Source organism: Dermacentor silvarum, chromosome 2 (genome assembly GCF_013339745.2).
Source record: "Dermacentor silvarum isolate Dsil-2018 chromosome 2, BIME_Dsil_1.4, whole genome shotgun sequence".
Classification (NCBI taxonomy): domain Eukaryota; kingdom Metazoa; phylum Arthropoda; class Arachnida; order Ixodida; family Ixodidae; genus Dermacentor; species Dermacentor silvarum.
The window spans coordinates 74,778,236-74,799,506 of NC_051155.1; the positions used below are offsets into that span (position 1 = coordinate 74,778,236).

The window sequence follows — 21,271 nt, forward strand, 5'->3', positions numbered from 1 at the left end:
TAAGAGTGGAACGCGATAGCATTCAATGATGCCCGACTGCTTCTCATGCTTCCCGACAACTGCAGCTTAAGCAACCGTAATGCTTTACCGGGAAACACTGGCGGCGAACGCTATGCACGAAGGCGAGCTTTCTGGTAGAAACGCGGCCTCTTGCGTGGGCCGATCCCGGAGATATCGCACAGCCGGGCCAAAAAATTGCATAGTTTTCAGGTTTCCGTTTTTGTTTCGTACTTTTAATACTTCAGTCTGAGAAGATTTAACGTAAAAGGCATGCACTGTGGGTGTTTCGTTTCATGACATTTGTTCGTGGATTGTCATTCTCAAAATTCCGAGGAATAGCTTTGCCAAGAATGCAAGACAAAGGTATGAGCAACATGATAGAATGGTGTGGCAATATAACCCGGATATACCGCATGTCATATAAGAAGGCGTGACATATACAGGTACCTAAACGTATTCGGAGGGCCAGTGTGGTTGGGGATGATTTTCTCCACCACCCGCCGACATCGCATGCCGACGCCGGTTGCCGACGCCGAATTTTCTGCGACACGAGGCCCTTAGCGCTATCGCGTTAAAACGAAGACAGGACAACAGAGTGGTTTTATGAATAATCTTTCTTGATTTTTTTTGTTTTGTGCCAAGTGAGGCGCTACTAGCTCCGCTGTCCTTAGTTCCAGAAGCTGCATCTATTGCTCGGGTTCATCGGCGAGTCAGTTCGGCACTTGAAGGCGTTTGCGAACTCAGGGAAGTTCATCAGAGGCACGTTCACACTGCGAAGAAATGCAAACATACATGGCAGAAACACACCACCTCTTAATGTCCTCAGACTACCGCATTGTGACTTGCAGATTTTGTGACTTGGACAGGAAAAGGAGACGGAAGTACAGTGCGACATTCCGCGCAACACAGCTTGTTTATTTAGACCTTTTATTTTAATGGGCGCCGCCATATTGCGTAGGCAGTGGCGCCATCTATGGACAGTCGGCATGCTGGCGTGGGCGAGCGCTCCGTGTTGCATGCTAGGTATACGCTCGAGGGAATTTTGTGGTGGTAGTTACCGCGCTAGCGTAGTCTATTCAGCATGACGAGGTGTCTTCAAGTGGGAAACGGTTCCGTGAGACGTACTGAAGTGACTGACGTCGGCACGACCGGAGTTCCTGCTGGCGTTGCGGCGGACGGAGCACTCAGCGCGTAGTGTGCGCGCGCGTTTTAGCCTACAACCATTCGAGGAGATCAGTTGTGTATTTTCCTGAAAATTCGTTTAATGAATGTGACATTACTGCTGCATTCTTACTGTAATTCTAAGCTGTGGTTTAGCTGCAATGAGCAGTTGCGAGACATAAGACGATCTTAACAACGTGGGTACCATTCTGCTGCGGAATAAGTTGTGCTGTTTACTTTGACAAGAGTTCAAATTGTTATCTGTATACTGTATACATTGCGCGTCTACCACGCTTGTTGGACGAGGTTGCCGTGCACGAAGAAAATAGTTCGGTTACTAATAACAGCATACTGTACAGTGTGAATTGCACTTATCGAGTGGTCGAGCGACCGGCTGCGGACTGCGCGAGTGTCCGAAGCAGTGTAGGTGCTGGGTTACAGATCCGTGTGTGCCTTATAGCGCATGGTCCAAGCATGCGGAATGACCATGCGATGTCGTGTTGCGGCGTTATACAGTGTTTTTACTTCTCTTGACAGAAGAGGACAAAAACCGATTTCTTTATTTTTTGATCGGTCTTGTTCGTCGGGTCCCCTACGATGCACACTCACCCGTCTTACGGTAATTGTGACCTCACAAATAGCCGTCGAATTCGTTTCATGCGTCCCCCTTTAGATATTATTGCTATACAGGACCCAAAAGGCAATGCCGAAGCACAACACGTATATGTATCATGCTTGTTTACCAACCGCAGTGATCGCTGTGTTGAGCAAGGCAACGCAATCGGCTTTACACATGTAGGCTAACGTACACATAACAGAGTGGTTTCAGGTTTACTAGACTTCAAATGCGCGAGAGCAAATCTCCGGTGGCTGCCGCAAATATAACGATTGACGCTTAGCTGTTTCGCGGTTGCATTAGGTTGGCCGTGCACGAGCGCTCTTATATTTTTCTTCTTAAGCCAAGTAATCAGTACAGTGAGAAGATCTTACAATTCGAGCTGGCAGTTCACAGACGCCGCTGCTCCTGCTTGAATAAAAACCGACAAAGCCAAAATAGTTCACTACATGCACGCACACATCGCGGCTGATGATGCGCGCTGTTGCGTCCCAACACGGCAATGCTCATTCTTTGGATACTTCCCACGAAGCCAGCCCCTTCACCAGCGCCCGCCGTGACTGTGACGGGGCCCGACGCCACTTTTGACGGGCAAACAAAGATGCTCCCTTCGAGGCGACAACAACCGCTGCACTCCGCGGAAGCGGTGACGACCGTGAAGGCTACTCTCATGACCCTCACATGCTGACGGTCTCGGAAAGCAAGGAACCAGTGTCGACGACTTCCGTGGAAACAACGTGAACCCGTTTCCGGATTGCCTCGCCATTGCTTCGTAGGCGGGTTCGAAGGTTGGAAATCAGAGACGGAGACTAGCAAGGTGGGGTGGCCATGGGTGCGATTTGGCGAACAGTTCGACCGTTATGTTTTGCCCAGACACAGTCATCAGGGGCCGAATTCACAAAGCTTTTCTTTCGCAAGTGTTTCCTGCCATTGGCCGGTTGCCTTCGGTAATGATATGTCCAGCATCAGGATTGGCTGAAATTCCTTCTTACGAACAATTATAGCGTAAGAAGGGTTTGTGAATTCGGGCCCAGATTCCCTCGTATCCAGGGAAAACGCCTGTTTTAAATGCGGACACCTTGGGCGCATGTGTGTGCTCGGACATGTTGGCATCAGAAATGTAATGCGCCCCGACAGGAAGTGTGCTCCCATATCTGGAGCCACTGGTCAAATATGTAAAATACAACCGTTGATGGTTTCCTTCAACCTCTCGACCTCACCTCCTCACCAACAAGCAACTCTCGGTGATGAGACGCCCCGGTATAGCACAGGCCAACTACCCTGTTTTAGGCGATACGGCGGCGTAAGCAAGCAACCCTGTGTATGACGCCTGAATCCGAACCACGAACCTGGACCCGGAACACAACCTCTCTTCGCGGCGCATGTTTGCGGCCGAAGTCTACACGACAACCTAAGATAATCTGTTTGTAGTCTGTCGGTTATTGCTTATTGGCAGTCTAGTCATTTAATAGCTTTATCTTTTACGCTACAACCTGTGATGTGTTTCCTGGAGTGGTCTCGTTTACATGTGTCCACAGCAGGCAAGTACTTCAGCAATCCCCCCCCCCCCCCCCCCCCCCCCTCCCCGCAGTTCCTGATCTTCTTTCTTCCACCATTTATTTAGTGTTTTGGGAATTCTAGAAACGCAAAAACCATACTTTCTGAAAAATCTTGTTTGCAACGGGGCTCGGAAAGTTGTTAATAAGTATACTGAGTATTCGTATTCGATTCCTATTTTAAAAAGATGATATTTGTCCACCTCTAGTATTCATTAAATAAAAAAAAATACAACAGCCTTGCAAGGGTTGATCACCGGCCTTGTTGGTGCAACATAGCGCGTGCCTGGCATTCTGTTCATTTTCTGTGAGGTGTCTTGCCCAAGAACTAGAAAATATACAAGCCTAGCAGTGAAATTGACTTCATTATGCCATAGAATGCATGTGAATAAAAATGTCACAGTTTCGTGCTAAAGGCGAAGCATCGATTGCGATAGCAAATTATTATACAGCAATACGAAGTAAAAATAGTAGTTTTGTGGTCTGTGTAAACATTGCTTACTAACCAAATTGACAATGATGGTGTGACGCCCGCACAGACAAGCATAATCACAGGTCACTCGACGACCGCGGACACTCGATCACTGAAAACGCTAAGCGTGAAGAAGAGCGGCAGCAGCAGCGAGCGAATTGACCGTCGTGCTGAGTCTCACTTAATGCGGACTAAGCGTCGAAACACAGTGCAGACGAAGCTATCACCCCTCATCGTACCTAGACTATGTAGACATCTCAGATCGCATTCAAGATAGGGCCAGCCGTGTCATATGCAGCCGCCACCAAAGTGGACTCCCCTCCCCCCCTCCACTCCACCGTTGCCTTGCGCATGATCGCATCATCCCCGCCTTCCTCCCTTGCGCGCGCGAGACCGAGCCACCATACTCGGCTCACCCTCGCACGCTTTCGCTCGCAGCCACGGCATTTGGCGCGCGGCCATGGTGTTATAGCACTTGGGCTTCATACGAAACATCACGGCGACGGCGACGCGGACTGTCGAAATACGCCTGGAGTGTCCGTATAATTCCTCATGACAATAAAAAAAGAACAACCGTTGCATCCAAGTCCGCGGAGCGTAAGTGCTTTGTACAAGCGTGCGAAGTTGCGCTAATTTATTTCTGATCTGCGTTGCAACAACTTTGCGAAAGACATGACGGAGCACGGCTGACGACGACTGCGATGCTCCCAATCCTTCGCTCAAGCTACTACCCGAATAGCACGGCGGCTAATCAGGTAGTGGTGCATGGTGCATGGATAACAAGAGTCAGGTTCACTTGAACTTCTAAATGGACACACGCCATGCTTTTGCGATATACCGAGCAGAATGTCGGCTCTGGCTCCATTCGCAAGTACATTTCGAAAATATGTTGTTAGAAGCGGTGTATATTAAACGAGCACTATAAACAGGAATATCAAGTTAGGCTGTAGCCATGAATTACGCTTCCGTGATAACAAACCAAATATCGTTACCATGAAAGGAGGCTTGGGAAGCCAGATAAGACAAACAAAAACGGAATACTACATGGTGGCGAAGCTGGCGTGCTGCGGCAGACAGACAGACATGAAAATCGCGCGCGCGCACGCGATTTGCATGCGTGAACATGCTGAACTGTCAACAGTTAAGTTCCCAGCGCTCAGTTGTAGCGCTGCGCTCATTTAAGTTCGCAGCGCTCAGCGCTCAACGTAAAAAAAAAAAAAAAAAAAGAAAAAAAAAAAAAAACCTGAGACAACAGCGCTTGGCATTGAAGGCAGGCAAGGTCTTCGGGATCAACCCACATTTATGGAATGTGCTGCTCCAGGATCAGCCCATATTTTTCGTTGGGTGGAACCACACTTCAGGTTTCGGTTCTAGGTTGTCGCTATTTATGCGAGTGTATCTGTGTTTAATTTCGGCCTTTTCGCTCGTTATTGCTGCTCCTTTAATAGCGCTACCGTAACTTGGTGCTTCTTTTTCGTTTCAAGCTCTATTTTGATGCTTCTTTTTTGAAAAGAAAGACAAAGAAAATCAACAACCAAGGCAACACGCTCGCTTGCTTGCTCTAATATGCTTGCTTTTTGTATGCGTTAAAGAGTCACTAAACTACACGCACTTATCCATCGTAGTTAGAGTACGGGGTTTAATGTCAGTGACAGTGTTAGTGTTATTGACACGCACGGCACCGGCACTCTTCTTGGCGGTATCATAAGGCTGACAGATGTAAACCACGTACCTATCTTGTTGCACCGTCATCATCGCACCTCCATTCAGACCAGAGCGTCCGCAGCGGCTCTGAAAGGAAAGATAGGAAAGTGAGAAATAGTACTGAAGTGAGTTCATTGAACGTGTGCCTGTTCGTCAGTTTCTATATTTGTCGCCACGTTTCGCACATTTAAAAGCGTTGTAACGAGATCCCATTACAAATATTGATTTTATATTGTCACGTGTCAACGCGAACAAGAGACAACACGTTGAACAAGACGGCGGAACAGCTTTAGAAACACCAGAACAGCAGACGTCTTCTTCGTCTTCGAGTTCCCCCTGTCCCACTACACAGAGCACGTTAAAGCACATATCTTCATCGTAATCTAAATGTCTACATAGAGCACGCGTCATTTGCTCTCCCTCGAAGAGAGCATCGCCCCGATGCTAAACAAAAAGTTCGCTTGGTGAAAGCGAAAGTCCCTCGTACAGTCACTCGCTGACGTAGGGCTTCATGCGCACTACGTGCAAAAGTTCAGAACGGTGTTGGCGGCGCCTTGTGCAGTAAGGGATATCTGGAACGACCTCGTATGTGACGTCACTTAGCCGACGGAGCACTTTATAGGGTCCGAAATATCGCCTCAGCAGCTTCTCGGATAGTCCCCGTTTTCGTATAGGCGTCCAGACCCATACTCTGTCATCGGTGTAGTTAGTTACAGGCCTATGACGGGCATTATAGCGACCTGCATCGTAATCTTGCTGCAGGTGTATTCACATGCGTGCGAGCTGCCTGGCTTCTTCTGCACGTTGCGTAAACGCATCGGCATCCGTGTCAATGTCGTCAGGTTCGTGTGGTAGCATGGCGTCGAGCATCGTCCTTACTTCGCGTCCGTGGACAAGGCTGAATGGAGTCATCCGTGTAGTTTCTTGTTTAGCCGTGATATAAGGCAGAATCTCGTCCCAATCTTTATGCTCTATATTCACGTACATGGAAAGCATGTCTTCGAGTGTTTTGTTCAGGCGCTCTGTTAGTCCGTTTGTTTGTGGATGGTAGGCTGTTGTCTTTCGATGAGTTGTGCCACTGAGCATAAGGACGTGATCTAAAAGCGCGGCTGTGAATGCGGTGCCTCGGTCTGTTATGACGATGGTTGGTGCGCCATGTCTCAGCACAACATTCTCTATGAAAAATCGGGCCACCTCTGCTGCTGTCCACCTCTGCTGCTGTGCCTCTCTGGATAGCTTTTGTTTCGGCGTAGCGAGTGAGATAGTCAGTTGCTACAATAACCCAGCGGTTACCAGTAGTATAGGTAGGGAGTGGACCCAAGAGGTCCATTCCGGTCTGGTCAAATGGCGTTTGCGGTACTTGAACGGGTTGTAGCAAACCGGCTGGTTTCGTTGGAGGTGACTTGCGCCGCTGACAATCTAGGCAGGTCCGAACGTGATGTTTCACGGCAACGGGCAGTCCTGGCCAATACTATCTTTGTCGCACTCTGTTCAGTGTTCGCGTATATCCTAGATGCCCAGAAGTGACCTCGTTGTGGCATGCTTCCAGTACTTCCCTACGAAGAGCAGTAGGAACGACGATCAAATAGCTTCATCCGCTCGATGAGAAGTTCATTTTGTATAAAACTTTGTTCCTTAAGCAAAACGATGATAATCCTCTTGCGAAAGCTTTAGGTGCTGTCTGAGTTCGTCCGTCCAAGAAATTAATCAGGCCAAGCAACTCAGGGTCGTCACGTTGTTGTTGTGCAATGGTAGACGTGTCGAGAAGACCGAGGAATGCTGTTTCCTCTTCATCGGTCGAAGGAGCTGATTCTATGGGTGACCGAGACAGGCAGTCGGCGTCGGTATCCCGTTTCCCCGACTTGTGCAGGACCCTCATATCAAACTCTTGCAGTCTCAGGCTCCAACGTGCTAATCGCCCGGAAGGATATTTCAGATTTGTGAGCCAGCAGAGTGAATGATGGTCGCTGATAACTTTGAAGTGCCGACCATACAAATAAGGGCGAAATTTTGTAACCGCCCATACCACGGCGAGGCATTCTTTTTCGGTTGTAGAGTAATTTGCTTCTGCGCGTGAGAGCGTTCTGCTTGCATAGGCGATCACTCTTTCTGTGTCCTCCTGGCACTGCACAAGAACAGCTCCGAGACCAACATTGCTGGCATCAGTGTGAAGCATTGTCGGAGCTGTCTCGTCAAAGTGGGCCAGCACAGAGGGTGGTTGTAAACGGTTCCGCAAATCGTTAATTGCAGCTTGCTGTTCGTCGCCCCACACAAACGCAACGTCATCCCTCGTGAGGCGAGTTAACGGCGACGCAATGCGAGCAAAGTCTGCAATAAACCGCTGATAATAGGCGCAGAGGCCCAGAAAGCGTCTGACAGCCTTTTTATCAGAAGGAACAGGGAACTGTGCGACAGCGGCAATTTTTTTAGGATCCGGGCGGACTCCCGCGTGACTGACGACATGGTCAAGAAACTCTAGTTCCGCAAAGCAAAAGTGGCATTTCTCCGGCTTTTGTTGAGCAGTCCACCCATTGACCTTGGCAACACGTTCGTACTGGTCAAGCCAGTCTTCAACATCTTCATGTGCGCCACCATGAAAGCGATCGGGAATCAGTGGTTGCAGAAGGGTTACCTGGGACGGACTGTGAGTAGAGCTGTCTTGTGGAACTCGTGGAACCTGTGGCAGGCTGGCGGTTGCCATTGGCAGGTAGACAGGGCTCGGACGAGCGTTCTGGTTGGGGGTTGAGCTCGGGGGCAAGGCCTAGCAACCGCCGACTGAAGCCATGTACAGGAGTTGTAATTGGAGATGGGCTGGATGAACGGCTCTCAGGAGGAGTCCGGAGCATCAGGCAGGGTTGTATACCCAGCACCTCCACCAGTGTCACGTGTCAACGCGAACAAGAGACAACACGTTGAACAAGACGGTGGAACAGCTTTAGAAACACCAGAACAACAGACGTCACCTTCGTCTTCGAGTTCCCCCTGTCCCACTACACGGAGCACGTTAAAGCACATATCGTCATCGTAGTCTAAATGTCTACATAGAGCACGCGTCAATATATTGTAAGACCACAGCCAGCGCTGACAATATATTTGTGGTGTGCAAATGGCGTACATCCAAGAAAAGTTTAACCCCCGTCTGAAACGGAGGGTGGTATTTGTAGTACGTTAGAACTGTACTGTGGTGATTTGAGGCTGTAATATGGAATGGGACCTAAAGTGCATGTCAACGCCAAGGGTAACAGCTGTAGTGTTTGTTCTGTAACTATAAGTCGCGAATAACGAGCCAGTGGCTAAATATAAATTAGCATACTGCAAAACCGATTGCACTGGAATTTCAGAATAAGAAATACAGTTAGCCGGGGCATTTTACAGCGTAAGCTGTTATCGGCTCTTTCCAATAGCCGTTTGGGTTGGCTAATTTGTCCACCACCGCCGTTTTCCGTCGCAGCTATCGCCAAGAATGAGAAAGAAATAACTACTTGCCGCCGGGTTCGAACCCGAGCTCTCTGCGCGGGAGTCAGGTACTCTACGACTGCGCCACGACCGCGCTGGCTAGCTGCTGCGGCAACATGCCCTATACAGGGGTCCTAGAGCGCGACGAGTCATGCGATGTGAGATGCGAGCTGCGTAGCGACGGGACGTGTGCACTCTGCCTGGCAGTTGCATAATAATGCACCAGGTGGCACGCCATGTAGCAGTTGCATCGCATCGTGCCACGTGTCAAGGAATGTTACATGTGCGCTTAGTAGTCTCGATACCTGCGTTCACTCTTCGGTACAGGTTATCGAGCATCCTCACAAGGTATGAACCACTGCTGAAGAAGCGAATCATAGAGCTAAGGGCGCAGCTGCAACCAGAGAACGTCGGGCTCAGCAGACCGCTGTGCAGAGAGCCGCACAAGCCGCAGGTCGCCGTCGACGCCGGGCGGATGGTTCAGTTCGTTCTCGTGAAAACGACGCAGAGACTTCGCCGCCAAGACCCTCTAGTGCGTGCTTCCGAAAATGAGGCCCGATAGCTTCGCTGCCAAAACTCTCTCTCACTCTCGAAAGAGAATAAACTTTAGGCAAAAGAGCACGCGAACGTAGGTAGCTTCTCCGCTCTGCACTCTCGACACCCTCCAGCTTACGCTGTGACTATCCTGCATGTGCCGAGCAGGCCTGTGACTTTTCTCGCTCCACCGACTTTTCAAGAAGCCATTCAGCACAAAAAAATGTCGCAGTTTCGCCCGAAAGGCGAAGCATCAATTGCGATAGCAAATTGGCAGAGAGCTATTCGGAGTAGGGATAGTAGAGTAGTTTTATCGGCCGCATAAACTTGGACACATTCGCTTTCTAACTGAATTTACAAGCGTGATGTCATCGCGCACAAGCAAACAGGAATAGATCACACTGAATGACCGCAGACAACGACTGTCAAAACGCTGGCGCGGCCGCTGCAGCGGGCGAAGAATCGTGCGGTCTATCGCTTCAACGGAAACTGAGCGGCCAATGGACAGCGCATAAAGGTCAGAGCCGTGTGGAGACACGGCCGGGCTCGACTGGCGCGCGCGCTCGCTCGCTTCTTAAGAAGGAAGTGCGCGCGCCAGTCGAGCCCGGCCGTGGTGGAGATAAAGAGACGGTGCGGGCGACGGCCACCACAGCCAGTGCAAGCGTATTTGTTGGCAGAGTAGAAGCTGCTCCCCCCGTCCCTCCCGCGCTGCCTCCCCGCTTTTTTTTATTGCGATAGCAATTATATGGACACTTAAACCGGATTTCTGCCGTCGGCGTCGCCGTCGTCGTCGCCGTCGTCGTCGCCGTCGCTGTCGCCGTCGCCGTGAGGTTCCCTATAGATAAAATCTTCGCCGCGTGCCGTATGCCCGAGCGGAAGCGTGCGGGGACGCGCGCTATCACGGAGAGCGAACGCACTCAATCTCCCACGCGCAAGCAAGGAAGCGGGAAGCCAGCGCCGGAGGGAGCGGGGGGGGGGGGGGGGGGCGCACTTCCACTCTGCCAACAACCGCGCTCGTCGCTCGCTCGCACTGTCTCTTATCTCCACACGGCTCTGACCTTTATGCGCCGTGCATTCGCCGCTCAGTTTCCGTTGAAGCGATAGACCGCACGTACCTTCGCCGCTGCGGCGTATCCGCTTGCTGCCAGAGTTTTGACGGTCGTTGTCTGCAGTCATTCAGTGTGATCTATTCATGTTTGTTTGTGCGCGCTCACACCACGCTTGTTCATTCAGTTAGTAATAGTCGGGCCACATTTTCCAACGCACGCTACACATGCAATGCTGCCCGGATCGGCAGTGCAGCGCTACAGGTGTGTCCCTTCGCACGGGCTGCCCACGGGAAGCGCTTCTCATCAACACCACCGTTTCACACGCGCCTTCTCGTGGTCATCGAGTCTGTCTTCATGTCGGTCTACTTACGCCGCAGCACACCTGCTTACTTAATCAGCTCATGTTTACTACAATTCATATTGCTACCAAAGCCGCTCACCTTACTTCGTATGACATTGCTGTGTTGCTATCGCATTCATTGCTTCGCCCTTAGGGCGAAACTGTGACATTTTTTTTTGCTTTCGCGTGGGAGATTGCGTTCCCAGTTCTCCTTGCGCTGGGTTGCAAGATAAGCATTTGGTGCCGTAGCACAGCGTCGCCCCGCCTCCCTCCCCCCATACCCCCACGGCCTTTTGGGCGACAATCGCGTTTGCTTTCCGCCGTGCGTTGGCTCTCCGTGATAGCGCGCGTCCCCCGCACGCTTTTACTCGCGCATACGGCGCGCGGCGACGATTTTATCGCCCTTGGAATCTATACGGAACCTCGCGGCGACGGCGACGCCGACGGCAGAAATCCCGTTGAAGTGTCCATATAATTGCTATCGCAATAAAAAGGAAAAAAATAAACATTACAGAATTCTTACCAATGCGTAGTACACGAAAAACAGCTGATCTGCTGTCACATTGCCGAGCCCTTGCATCATGTAGTCTACCTTTAGGTAGTGCTTGCTGAACAACCGCTCCTGAAAGGTCTGCAAGAAGAATAGACGTAAGCAAATAAGAAAATATAAAACAACCTGCAATTCGCACACAAGGAGACAAAAAACATGGGCAAGTCAGCCACCACCTTCATCATTATTGCCATCATCAGCGAATTTTTATGTCCTCTGCAGGATGAAGGCCTCTCCCAGCTATATTCAATTACCCCTGTCTTGCGCTATCGCACTCCAAGTTGCGCCAGCAAATTGCCTAACTTCATCCCACCATCGAATTCTCTGCCATCCTCGACTGTGCTGCTTTTTCCTTAGCCTTCATTCTGCAACTCTAATAGATCATCGCTTATGTGCCCTACGCATTACATGGCCTGCCCAGCTCCATGTTTTTCTCGTAACGTCAACTCGAATACCGGCTACCCCCGTTTGTTCTCTAGTCTCCGCCGCCATCTACCTGTCACCTAATGTTAGGCCTAACATTTCTCGTTACATCGCTAGTTTCGTAGTCCTTAACTTCTTCTCAAGCTTCTTTGTTAACCTACAAGATTCTACTCCATATTTTAGTACCAGTAGAATGCAATGATCGTAAATCTTTCTTTTAAAAATAGCGGTAAGCTCCGGTTATAAGTTGGTAATGCCTGCCATGTGCACTGCAACCCATTTTTATTCTACTGTAAATTTAATTCTCATGACAAATGTCCTTTGTGAGTAATTTGCCTATATAAATGTACTCTTGCACAGATTCTAGAGGCTGGTTGCCAATGATAAATTCTCGTTCTCTTGCCTGGCTATTGAACATTACCTTTGTTTTCTGGATAAGAAACTTCAAGCCCACTCTTGCACTTCCTCGTCTAAGATTTTCAATCAAACGTTGAAGTTCATCCACATTGTTGCTGAACAGGACAATGTGGTCTGCAAACCGCAGCTTTCTGAGATATTCGCCGCTGATTCTAACACCTAATATATACCAGTCTAATAGCTTGAATATTCCTTCCAAGTATGCAGTAAGTAATGCATCTTAAAAGGTGCAATCGCTATTGCGTGAAAACAGGTCAATAACGTCCTAGAAGAAGGAAGTGTCTTTCTGCGTGTTTTGACGGTTAGCAGCATCGAAACAAACTGTTCATCTCAATAATAACGCGAAAACATCGTAAACACTTTTGCCCTCAGCCTTAGATGACGCTAAGCGATGGCTGGCATTGCCATTTATTTCTTGCTGTCAGTACTGGGAGTAAGCAGAAAGGGCAAATTCGGTAAAAGAGGGTTGTGGGGGGAAGCGTCGATCTGGGCGGTGCCATGTTGCTACGCAATCAAGACAACAGGCGAGAGCCAATGTTTCCGGCAGTCGTCTACAGTATCAGACGTGCATGTGTGCACAGCGAGTCTTGCGGTAGCGCATCCCACGACGCGTGAGCGTAAATCTGTCTACTGCCACACAGCGTCTCAAAGCACTAGCTGCCAAGAGAGAAGGAGGGGGAAGCTGGCACATGCGCTTTTATAGTTGTTTTCCACATGACGTGACGCACGCTCCAAGCGTCCCAAAAGTCTATAGCTTGCACCAGGAAAGCACAGTAGTAAGGTTTTTACGCGAAAGCGTCCAATGGCTCGTTGAGAGAAAATACCGGCGTCTGTCCTCTGTAGCAGGGAAACGGCACCTAAACTCGAATTGTCATTGGCGGCGACGCCACGTCACAAGCGCGCCTCGCCGGAGTTACCATTGGCTGCGACGTGACGTGACGAGCTGCGCCTCAATGGAGCAGAGTGGGAGAAAGGGAACACCTGCTGCCGCGATAGCGCTCCAGGCGTTGTCTGAGGGAAGAAGTCATCGCCGCGACACCTCGACGGAGCAGAGCCAACACCTCCTAAATAGCAGGCATGTGCACTATGATTTATGACGTCATACTGCTTGAACCGAAATTTCCACTGTCAAGCCAGGCGTTACTAAAGCTGTGACGTCAAAATCACCGCGGCTTACTCGGGAGCATCTCCATTAGATTCTATGGCAGTCGAGCAAGGTAGCATGACGTCATAAATCGAAGGGCACAGACCTTGTGCTGTCTATTTTTAGGGGCGAAGCACCTTAGGGCCGAGCCCTGTCGCTCGTCGTCGTCCGTTATCTGTAGCTCTGGTTTGCATGGAGACCGCTAGGGGTGGTGCGGTGCACAAGGGCTGTATATACTGTACACATGTACATTATATATATATATATATATATATATATATATATATATATATATATATATATATATATATATATGCGGGGGATTCACGGTTACCCGAATGATCCTCTGCTGCTTCGCCCACGCAGCAGCATTCACTTCGTGGATATGCGGTGTTTTTTTATCGGAAGTGTAGGCACAGCGGGCGAAAGGGAACACCTGTTGCCGTGATAGCGTGCTAGGTGTTGCGTGAGGGGAGAGTGCATCGCCGCCATGCGTCGCCCGATGGGAATCGCCGCGTCGGTGGCATGCGGCGTTGGCACCGCAGGCTGCTGCTACTCGGTGGCTCGGGCAGCACGTCCTGCTCTGGTACATTACTCGCAGCGCGAAACTCGAAGAACCGCTCAGCGCCGTTCAATCGGACATAAATGTCTTCTCATTCACAACCCATAAGAAGTACTTAGGTGTCCTCGAATTTTCCATTCATTGCATGAACCCATCTGTGGAATAGTAGATAGAACATTGTGTTACTGGTCCTGGCGACCCTGGCTGGGATTCCACCATCGGACAGATAGTTTTTCTTATTGAGCGACAGTTTGCGGTTATCAGGCAAAACAACCGGGTAGCCAGACGACGACACGCCAAACCTCAGGAAGGTCGGCGCAGTGACAGCTTCGCTTTAAAGCCTTCGCATTTAACTTCAAATAACGGCTTTCGAAGTGTCCTTTACGGCACAACCTTCCGATTGGTGGTTATCGCCGTATATTCGGTAATTATATCACACAGTTTGACACGTACTGCAAGGAACATGTGAAACCTGGTGTTGTAATATAATATATAGGCAAGATTACCTCGAACGCCACGTTGACTGCAGTGAAGTCTTCCACTTTCTCAAAGCCCGATGTCGGCTGCAAGTGAAATTATGACATTATTAGTGCAAGCTCAGTGGTGTTCTTGTACGGTATAGGTTCAGTGTAAGCTCTGACTGGAAGCGGGGAGCTTTGCCAGGGGGTATTCAGACAGAGTAGTTCTTAAAGGGCCCTTAAACCACCTCCGATATTTTCTTTAAGGATTTCAAGTAAACGAGCCCATCGAGTACAGATGCCGTCACGATCAACGATGCCGAACGCTGCAGCGCTACGCGCCGCGGGCGCGCGACAACACGAAAAAACAATGCCGTGCACCTCTTCGAGCCTTTCCGGTATCCCCAGCGGTCGTCGTGACGTCACCAGGGTGCATATGGTGATCTCAACGGGAGCGACGATGTCTATTGGTCGAGCAAGAACCTACGACTTCTGGTTTGTCTGCTAGCAGGTACGCGTGCTCCCTGCTCTTCCTCGTCGTGTTGCTCGCTTGTGCGCGCTTGCGAACAACGCAAGTGCCAAATCGGTAACGTTCCAACACAGTCGTGCTTAGCGGTCTGATTAGCTGCACGAACAGAATCCGACAGTGTTGACCTTTCTAGACGTGCGCACAACACAGGGTCAATAGCGGCGCACTTCGCATGAGCACGGGCCGGCACGGCATCAACAGCGGGTAGCCGAGAAGCGCGGAGTCGCGGCTAAGGCCCGTGCACGTTACCAGCACAGCAACCGTCCACGTTACCGCACGCCTTTTGCCATTTGCGGGCCGTTGTTTCACGGCGGTTTTGCTTGCGAACGGCGAGATTTCCCTGCCGTAGAGAGGATGGGACTGGGACCCATTTGTGCGGCAGCCTTACAGCGAAGTGGGCAATCAGCAACCGAGGAGTGGTCACTTTGGCGCCACCGGCAGCCTCACCGCCGCTGATCACTCGACGGCGCCGATCTCGTCGCTAGGCCTTCTCCGGTTCACTTCAACGCTAAAGCGGACGACGCTTCCTAATGAGTCGCCGACGCTCACAAGCCGCAATATTTTCTTACCGTTGTTGTCGCTCTTAGCAATAATTGTACACAAAAAGAAAACACGCTGATATTAGCGGCGCCGTCAGCTGCAATGCGAGCACAGCCGAGCCGGTCGTCTGCCGTCTGAAGGCGTGCACTGCAGCTGAGCTCGACAACTATCAGAGCTCTGGTCATTTGAAACTGGATATCGTTTTTCATGAAATGTAGAATTTATGCATAACTTTATCTAGCGGAAATTATTTTGCTTGGAACAGAAGCTGCAGCTGATGTTTGCGTCGCCGGTGGCGGAGGCGCGCAGCTTCGCGGTCGTCGATTGGCCCATCGATCGTGCGGCGGGCGGTGCGCCGACCGTCTACTTTGAACACCTCTCGCACGGCAGACGTTCAACGGCAGTGGAGGCCGGTTCGCCGTCGGTATATTTGCCGCTAGCGTGGACGCGCCTTAACCGGAAATGGACAGTGTTTTGAGAAAAGCGTTGGTGATGACGTATGTCACGTGACATTGGGAGGAGCACTCGGCGAGGAGGAGAGCCCAACCGACGAACGGTAGTAGCGAAGGAAAGATCGAAACGAGCAAGGCCGTGTTTCGATCACCAAACGCGTGTAACTCCGATACTACGGCTAGAGCACCGCACGGGCCGATTTTTTCAGCCCGGGCCCGGCCCGGGCCCGTTTTTACGTTGGGCGGCCCGCCCGAGCCCGATCAAAACTTTTATGGCGAGACCCGGGCCCGGCCCGGGCCCAGAAATAATCTACGTTACCCGCCCGGCCCGGCCCGCCACCCCTTTACCTTAGGCCCGAGCCCGGCCCGAGCCCGGCCCGAGCCCGGCCCGAGCTCAAAAAATAATGTTTTAACACGAAAGTGTTTTATGCCGGGGTCCACCAAGACTTCACTGACGTATTTCCGTCACGGAAATACGTCATAGAACATAATACATAGAAAGAAACCAGAAGAAAAAGTTCCACAAACATGCAAAATTTGGAAATCGAACCCACGACCTCTCGGTCCGCGACGATAGATCGCCGAGCGTTTAACCCATTGCGCCACAAACGCATTTGCAGAGAGCTACACAGACGCGCCTTATATATCTAACACTCCTCCGTTTACCCGCGCTCTTGCTCGGGGCGGTGCCGCCGCCTACGAGCAGAAAAGAGAAGTACTGCATTATGACACTAACGCGCACCGACAGTGAACGCTTCGGTGGTCTCAGCACTACGACGCCTCGATGCCAGCATTCGAAGGGACGCTGGCATCAAGAAGCACTACCAACGCCACTTAGTGGCGTTCACCGTACTCAGCACAGCGGAGCGTGGCCTCCGCAATTAGCTCTGAAAATGTTTCTGAAGTTGATCGCGGAGGCTGCAATTACGACGCGCTGTACGCGCTGATTTGACTCGGTGACGATTCAGTTACGTGCTTTGTCTTGCGCGTTGTATTAGTGTGTCAGTTACGTGCTTCGTCTTTCGCGTTGTGCTAGCGTGTGCAGCGTAGTGCAGCTTCCATATGCACGACGGTTGCTCATGGTCATCGACGTTGGTAGTCGTGATGGAGGAGACGTGCCACCAGGCGTCAGCGTGGGTGCATCAACGCCTAAGGGCGCTTTAGCCACAAAACACCAATAGACATTATATATCAATGTGCAATAAACATTACACTACTTCTGTGAAGACACGTTTCACTTTCGTGTTCTATACCGATTCCTATATAAGAGGGATCAACCACATTTTTTCAGAGTTGAGATGCCCGAGAATAACTCGCTGAACGTTACATGCACACCACCAGAAAGCCCGAGCCCGGCCCGGGCCCGCGTCAAAAAGCACACGCCGTGCCCGAGCCCGGCCCGAGACCGTGAAAAAACTGTTCTACCCGGCCCAGCCCGGCCCACAGGCCGGGCCGGGCCCGGGCTTTTGGGTAAGCCCGAGCCCGTGCAGTGCTCTAATTACGGCACGATTGCGAAAAATCCTCGCGGCTACGTGTTCGTTGTAGACTCGCACAAAACTGCAACACCACAACTAAATTTGGACCTCTGGGTGATTTAGGGGTACTGTAACTACATATTTAGGTGCATTTAGATATGAAATATACGCAGAATAAAGGCTCGAACATTTATTGTCAAAGTGTCTGAGTGAACCCTCTGACTGCCAGCAATTGAGCCATAATATTGTTACGCTAAAGCTGCGAAAAGGACTGAAGAAGAGGAGAACGAAGTGCATTTGTCTTGGTAGCGGCTCGGTGTCGGCGCGGCCCCTTTTCATCAATTCATCTGTTAAATAAACACACCCCATCGTAACAGTTTTGGTGGACGGTGCTGGGTAGAACAACGGCGTCCCCGAGCAACGACGACGAACCGCCCGCAGGAGCGCAATCCGTGGAGCTTCGCCGAAGTCGCCGAATTGCCGGTCTGCCACCAGAGATGGCTTCCGACGGTGACAACCCGCCGCCTTCTTCCAGCTCCCAATGGCAGCCCTACATCGAACCACGAACCTTCGCCGGAAAAGCCGGGGAAGACGTGGACGGATGGCTCAGCTTTTACCAACGCGCAAGTAGGTTCAATGGCTGGAATGCCACCGCCCAGCTTAACAACGTTGCCTTCTTCCTCGAGGGAACCGCGTCAGTGTGGTTTGAAAACCACGAAGAAAGCATGACGACGTGGGAACGGTTCGTAGATGAAATCAAGAAGTGCTTCGGAGATCCGGCAGCTAAAAAGAAGCGTGCAGAACAAACCCTAATGCAGCGAGCCCAAGTTCCCGGCGAAACATGCACGACGTACATCGAGGAAGTGCTGAAATTGTGCAAGGCCCTGGACCCTCAGATGACAGAAGAGGACAAAGTTGGTCATCTTCTAAAAGGGATTGCCGAGGACGTATACCAGTTCCTCATGGGAAAAGACAGTATCGACTCCGTCAGTGACGTCATTCGGCACTGCCGCACGTTTGAAGCCTTGAGAGCTCGGCGTATCACACCGAAGTTCGGCTGCCTGGCGAACGTAACTAACGTCGCCAGTGTTGACGTGGTCCCAGCTTCATCCGACCTTGCGTCAGTTATTCGGCAAGTGGTGCGCGAGGAGCTTGACCGACGTGAGGCGGCTTCCCTCTCGACTGCGCGGGTTCGAGAGCCCTTTGCTCACTGCGACTTCGGTGAGACGTCCATCACCGCCGTCTCCACAGATGCCTACAACTTCGCTCCTCGTTCAAGAGCGTCAAATCCTACTATGAACGCGCATCCAAGTTATCAGTTCCACGGCGGTTACTCACCCAGAGCACCTGCAGTTCCTCAAGAGTGGGATGGCCGTGCCAGTTATCCAGCGAATGACAATTTCAGTGCGTCCCGTGAGCGTCCCATCTGCTTCCAATGCGGTATTCGCGGACATGTCGCCAGATTTTGTCCACATCGCCGTCGCACGTCACCACCGTCGTATGAGCGACCACGCACTTTTTATCGACGCAGCAATCGCCACGGTGACGGGACACGCTGGCCTTCTGACTCCGATGGCAGGACAAACCACCAGGCGAATTACCGCAGCGACTCACCAGCTTCTGTGCGGAGCTTGACGCCTCCGCCTTCACGCCAGCGCAGGTCTCCATCTCCGCGACGATGTCTGACGTCACCGCCGCCGGGAAACTAGGCGGCGCGACCAATGGAGGTGAGGTCGCCAGTCATCTTCAGCTACACGCCCCTATGCCTCCGCCCGTCACCATGTGTCATAACAAGATTCGTGTTTTAGTGGACAATGTTGCTACGTTGGCCTTAGTGGACACAGGAGCGAGTGTCTCCGTTATCAGCCTGGATTTCAAAACCCAACTAGGCCATAAAGTGATGTTTCTCTGGGATAACGCTAATGCATTTCGTGCTGTGAGTGGAGAGTTGCTCCGACCTATTGGAGTGTGCACCGCGAACGTTTATTTCTCTGATCACGTGTATCAAGCCGAATTTGCAGTTCTTGCTCAATCCACTCACAACGTAATTCTTGGCCTCGATTTCCTACAACAGTGCAGGTGCCACTGTTGACTGCGGTACTGGCGAGCTTTTCCTCTCTCCTCTTGCCGACCAACCTGCTGCCTGTTCATGCACTCTCGCCGTCATTGAAGATGCTGTCTTACCGGCACGTTCCTTATCCAGAGTTCGAGTTGCTGCTTGCGGTGTCGACGCCGATACATTTGATGCAATTGTTGAGCCTGTGCCTTCGATGGTTGTGAAGAAAAGTGTGCTCGTACCTCGATGCGTCCTCTCTGTGGCCTGCGGAACAACTACATTGTGGGTGTCAAATTTAGCCTCCCAGTCAGTTGTGCTACCCAAGGGTATGCGACTTGCCTCTTTTGAAGTGGATACCAGCCTCCACATAGGCGCTTTAACTGATGACACGTCACACGAATTTCGAGAGCACGGGGCTGGCCCCGTTTTCCCTGAAGACTCGTTGCCTTTTCTAAAAATGATAAACAAGTCACTGTCTTCAGAGAAGCGTCAAGCCCTGGTCAGCGTCCTTATCAAACATGCGTCATTATTTGATTTCGAGCAGAACGCTAGCAAAGTACGCGTTCCAGCTACGCGGGCTCGCCACCGGATCGACACGGGTTCCGCGCATCCCATAAGGCAGAAGCCTTACCGCGTGTCCGCGTCAGAGCGCAAGATCATCGCTGAACAGGTCGACGACATGCTAGCCAAGGGCATCATCCAAGAATCCTCTAGCCCATGGGCTGCGCCGGTCATCCTCGTGAAAAAGAAAGATGGGTCCTGGAGGTTTTGTGTCGACTACCGGCGTCTCAATTCTGTGACGAAAAAGGATGTGTATCCGCTTCCCCGCATCGATGACGTTGTCGATTGCCTTCATTCCGCGTCCTACTTTTCATCTGTGGACCTCCGATCAGGCTACTGGCAGATACCCATGCATTCAGCTGACAAAGAGAAAACCGCTTTTGTGACCCCAGACGGCTTGTTTGAATTCAACGTTATGCCGTTTGGTTTGTGCAACGCACCTGCAACATTTGAAAGATTTATGGACACGGTACTGCGCGGCCTGAAATGGGAGATTTGTTTGTGTTATCTTGATGACGTCGTCATTTTTGGCCGCTCTTTTGCAGAGCACAACGATCGACTGGACATTGTTTTGACGTGCCTTGAACAAGCTGCACTTACACTCAATTCAAAGAAATGTCACTTCGGCCAACGAGAGGCGCTAGTACTTGGACATCTAGTGGACAAGCACGGGGTGCGACCAGACCCACAGAAGGTCGCTGCAGTTAGCGGCTTTAAACAACCGCAGTCACAGCGCGAACTGAGGAGCTTCTTGGGTCTTTGCTCGTACTTTCGACGTTTTGTGCCCAACTTTGCCGATACTGCCTACCCCCTGACTTCATTGCTGCGCAAGGATAACCCTTTCATCTGGACAGCAGATTGCGATTCCTCGTTTCGTCAACTGAAGTTCCTGCTCTCTTCCGGACCCATACTTCGTCATTTTGACCCCTCTGCCACAACAGAATTGCACACCGACGCGAGTGGAATCGGCCTCGGCGCCGTCCTCGTGCAGCGCTTTGGTGACGCCGAGCATGCCATTGCATACGCCAGCCGTTCGTTGAGCAAGGCCGAACAAAATTACACCGTGACTGAGCAAGAGTGTCTCGCTGTCGTCTTTGCAGTCCAGAAGTTCCGGCCATATCTCTACGGGCACCGCTTCACGGTCGTTACTGACCACCATTCACTATGTTGGTTGGTTGGTCTCCGCGACCCGTCTGGCCGCCTTGCTCGATGGGCG

General features: G+C 51.2%; 1 long non-coding RNA gene across 1 annotated transcript; it reads right to left on the reverse strand.

Moving 5' to 3' along the window:
* Positions 1-607: 607 nt before the first annotated feature.
* Positions 608-14,549, reverse strand: LOC119440989 (uncharacterized). Its single transcript, XR_005189714.2, has 4 exons — positions 14,491-14,549; positions 11,412-11,519; positions 5,538-5,596; positions 608-770 (listed from the first exon to the last, which is right to left on the reverse strand). It is a non-coding gene; the product is annotated as an uncharacterized LOC119440989 (long non-coding RNA).
* Positions 14,550-21,271: the final 6,722 nt, after the last annotated feature.